Source organism: Octodon degus, unplaced genomic scaffold, assembly GCF_000260255.1.
Source record: "Octodon degus isolate 3935 unplaced genomic scaffold, OctDeg1.0 scaffold00031, whole genome shotgun sequence".
In the NCBI taxonomy this organism is placed as follows: Eukaryota; Metazoa; Chordata; class Mammalia; order Rodentia; family Octodontidae; genus Octodon; species Octodon degus.
Window position 1 is genome coordinate 4,302,871 of NW_004524607.1, and position 4,793 is coordinate 4,307,663.

A 4,793-nucleotide genomic window follows, 5' to 3' on the forward strand; every position below is an offset into this window, starting at 1 on the left:
CCTCAAGTTGAACATTTGTAATACATTTGGAATGATATATAGATGTATGTTTTACCAACAATTCTAGAAAAAATTTAAAAGACAGAATGGGCAATGTTCAAGGCAAATAACACAGCAATACTAATTTCATCTCTATTGCTTGTCTTGTTCATTCTGGCTTTTATTTCAAGCAAGTGTATGAGAAAAACAAAACAAAACGTTGAAATGAGAACTCAAGGGAGAGTATCCTAAGCTCATTTTCTGGGTGAATGCTTCCCTCCCTGACCACCAGAGCTTCCAGAAAGTTAGAAAATTTAAAGTAGAGAAAAGAATGAGTCACAAGAGAGTCTTAAACTCTTTGCTAAGATTGAGAGTGCATCAAAGATTTGGAAAAATATCACTACAATTTATGTATACACGTGCACTTTTCTTGTAGTTCTCTACTTCTCCAATGAAGCATCCATTGTAATTATTATATGAGTCTATGAAATTCTTATAGAAAAATAACATTAAAATGTCATCAGTTTTATGTTAATACTGTATTATGATTTTTGTCTTATAAATGAAAATACATGATCAAATCTAGAGATGTTAACAATGAAATACCCTTCAATAGAGCCCAATAGGGGTATTTGGCATAAAACATTACATATTTTTCCTACACAAGACAGTTTATCTAATGCACTTCCATGTTTTACAAATTTCACATCATAAAAGTTTTTCATAATCATCACTGAAAATGACATATTGATCTTTATGTAGCTTCTCTTTTTAAATTAACTTTGTATTTGTACTTGTTTGGAAGGCACAGTGCAATGTGCTATGATCAGAGCAAGGTAATTAAACTTTCCATTTCTTCAATTATTATCAATTTTCTTTACTATGAACCTACATTTTCTTTCTCTGATTTTTTATGTATTTGGTATAGGGTCTCACTACACAGTTCAGATGCCTAGTGATCCTCCTGTTTTATGCCTTCCTAGAGCTGAGATTACAAGTATGTTCCACCTCTCCCAGACTCAGTCACCAGCTTAGCATGCCTAGGGGTGGGGCCAGCCAGCATGTGGTCCCAGGGTTCAAACCCTGGTCCCTGTGCTTGCCTAAGCAGGCTGTTAGTCTGCTGAGCTATCTTGCCAGCCCTCTCTAACACTCCTATACTTGCTTTGAACTTGTAGAGAATTTGAAAGTATAAATCAATAGAAAGAGGTAAGTATGCACTTGCTTTATTGAGAGAGTATATATTTCACAATGAGCATGCTGACTGAAAGACTGGCTGTTCAAGACTATTAAAAATGTATGCAATTTAGCAACTCACATCTTGGTTTCTGTGTTTCTTACTATTTTGTGACTATGAAGGCTCCCAATTCCTGTTGAACTGAATATTCAAATCTAGGACCCAATTCCTCTTCCATGGCCTGATTCAATGTTAATCCTTTAGAAAAAGCTCTCCTCAATTTTCCCCAAATATATTTCCTCCTCCATGGACCATTCTCAGGTAATTATTATTGTTAAGAGAGTGAGTCACAAACTTGATAGGCCACAAAACTCTGTGTGTGTGTGTGTGTGTGTGTGTGTGTGTGTGTGTGTGTGAGCTGGACATCACTCCCTCTGCGACATTCATTTTAAAAATACAAATACCTAGAGAAGATCCTCAGGAAAGCCTCAGTACATTAGAATGAATAAGATAGCTTATAGCTTATAATGTATCCCTGTGGCAAGGGAGCACAGTACTATTTTCATAACGAAAAAAAAATGGATGATAAAAGATAACAGAAAAAAATACAAAAATTAGATGAGATCAGCATTTTTGTCATTTGACTTTCAGTATTTCAAAAATTATGACTTACATAGCTAACTTCTGAGATTAAAATCCAGGCTCTAGCACTACCCATTCGTGACTTTTGGAAACATATTTCATTTTTTTCCCCAGTATTTCTCTATTTTACTAAGGCTGACTAACAAGGTATTGTATATCTAAATATTTAAGTTTTTAAAGATATTTAGATTGATTTATTTTCCCATAATTAGTTAATTTATACACATTGGTTTGTACTCTAGAGAGCATACTTATTTTTAGGACACAAATAAGAGCAAATACAATTTGCAAATATCACCCAAATGACTTCAGATCTCAGTTAATGTTTTCTTTAAAATGCAACCATTCAGTGTCAGTGACAACAGAGATCCACAGCTTAAATCTATTTGCATGATATTCTGGTAACTTAGAAACCCTGGAAAGAACAGTGAGCTGTGATTACTGGAAAGCTGAGAACACCAGAAAGACTTAGTGGCAAAGTATTTCACTAAGGCCACAAAGGAGCTAGAACTACAGGTGTTGTTTCATAATGCGTTGAAATGGCATTGCCCAGTGTGAGTGCTGCACAGAAACTTGGCCACCTCCTCAGGACCAATCACTTTGGGTAAGTTTCCACTGTCATTCCATGACCCTGCCCTCTAGCCACACAGGCCACCACCAAGGCATTCTGGCTTTCTTCCTTGCATAACCTGTTGGCAGCTGTTAAGACCAAGCATCAGCCAATGACTCCAAATGGGTGTCCCAGGGACAGTGATTCATCCCAGGTAATAAACTTCTCTAAAAGAAGTGACTCAACCTTAGTTTTCCTACCCATATAGTATTGCACAAACCAATCAGAATCCATGGCTTTAAAATTAGCCAAAATTTGACCTAAGAAGGCTTCATGGAATTCAAACACATCAGTACCATTCATGGTTAATCCTGCCTTTTCTAGAACTTTTGGAGAAGCATATGTTGTCCCAGTAAAAGCTGAGCTTTTGGATCCTGAAGAAAAAAAATCCCTCAAATATGTCTTTGGCTTATAACCCATGGCCTGAACTTTGTCCTCAGACATTACCAACATCGCAGAAGCACCAGCAGTCAGAAAAGAATTTGAGGCTGCCACTGGGCCATAGGGCTTGATGAATGCAGGTTTTAGTTTGCCATCTGCTCCAGTGAAGAAGGATGGATGCCATTATCCTTGCTAACTGTATCCCTTCCTGGAACCTTGAAGGCAATAATATAGGAAATTAGTCCTTTATCCCTCATCCTCTTGTCCAGACTGTGAGAACACAGCAAATATTCATCCTGCTGCCTACAAACTGTGAAGGCAGCAGCCAGGTGATCTGCAGAGTGGTGCCTGGTCTCACTGGTGGAGAACTTGGCCATGGCAGGGAGCTTGGGTGACAGGAAATTCACTCTGAATTTAGAGAGCAAAGACAGGCTCTGGACCCCAGTCTTGGCTTTACTGAGATCTAGCATCATCTTCCTCATTTTTCTTGAGTGACAAATAGGGACCTCAGACATTAACTCAACACCACATGCCATTACCACATCAGCCTGGCCAGAAGCAATCAGGCCAACAGCTGTGGTGATGGCCTGATTTGAGGAGATGCAAGACGTGGTGATAGTGTGAGGAAAGGTCTTGTCAGGGAAGCCAGCTCTGATGGCAGAGTGCTGCTCTAGCCAAATCAAATCGTGTGGCATCAGGTCTTTATATGAAGTGCCTAACAGCAAAAATGGAGTTTGAACATCATCCATTACCACAGTATTCTTTAGGTTAAGTTTGGCTAAGTCATTCATTTGGTCTGGACTGCTGCACCTGCTCATAGCTGGGAGGAACAGCTCAAGGGTCATACACAAAATCTGAGGGCCCATTCTGATGTACTGGGAATGTTTTTAAAAGTGTAAGTCAAGATACAAGTCATTCTGAAATCATAGCTCACATCCTAGTTTTCCTGCTAGCACCCTGCACTCCTGAAAGCTTCAAGATTCTGTCTGGAATCTGTGTTTCATTTTCTTATACCTGACTTTATCTGTTGAATGAAAATAATATATCTCTCTTATAGGGTTGTTTTACTAAGTTAAATAATGCATGTAAACTATTAGAGCCATACATGGCATGAGAGAAATACTCCCTTTGCTTTTCTTGGCTTTGTCTCATTCAATAGGTACGAGTCCCAGAATCATGGTCCTCATGAAATAAAAGATTCACAGGTGGAATCATCATGAGATTGTTTCTTCATAAATCCTAATAGTCCATACATTCATCTATGAATAGGTTATCATTGCCTTTGACACTCTCACTATTTATTGGTATGTGTTTTCCTAAAGACAAAAGTCTTTCTTAGGTCACAGGCTGGTTGTTAGTACCTCAAGATAATAAGAAACTTGAGAACAAAGAGTGCTTCTCTAACTTCACATTCCCAGTGCTTCACACGGTATCTAGAGAATGGTTAACGATGGGAAACATAAAAATAAATAGAAACTAAATTATATTTCCTTTAAATTATGTAATGTTGTACAAACTACTCCAAACAATAGGGCAATCCTTTGTTTTCTCACACAAAACACATGTACAATTTATTTATCTAATTATCTTGTTTTGCTTAGCACTTACATAAATATAAGTTTATTCTAAATTTTTCCTGGTACCATCTTTAGGGCCCACATGGCACCATTTAACCTTCCTCTAGGCTAGACATAAAGTTTCTTTTGAGAGCTGAGAAATCTTTCTAGCCAGAAACTGCACGCTTCAAACTACCTCTCTGCTTTCTTTTCCATTGCTTTTCATCAGTTATCAAAGTACTATATAGTAAATATACAGTGCAGAATATCTGAAGTCAGAGTTCCAATGCTAATGTTATGGTTTGTGTCTAGTTGTCCCCCCAAAGCCTCATGCAGTCATGGGGTGAGGACTTCTAGAATTTGTGTTAACTCATGATCCACTGGGATTATGTGTGATCCAAGGCTGGGATTATGGGTTTTAGTAATGCTGGGATTACCCACAGGTGGGTAA

The 4,793-nt window shown here is 38.0% G+C and overlaps 1 pseudogene; it reads right to left on the minus strand.

Moving 5' to 3' along the window:
* Positions 1–2,390: 2,390 nt before the first annotated feature.
* Positions 2,391–3,702, minus strand: LOC101564161 (annotated as a pseudogene).
* Positions 3,703–4,793: the final 1,091 nt, after the last annotated feature.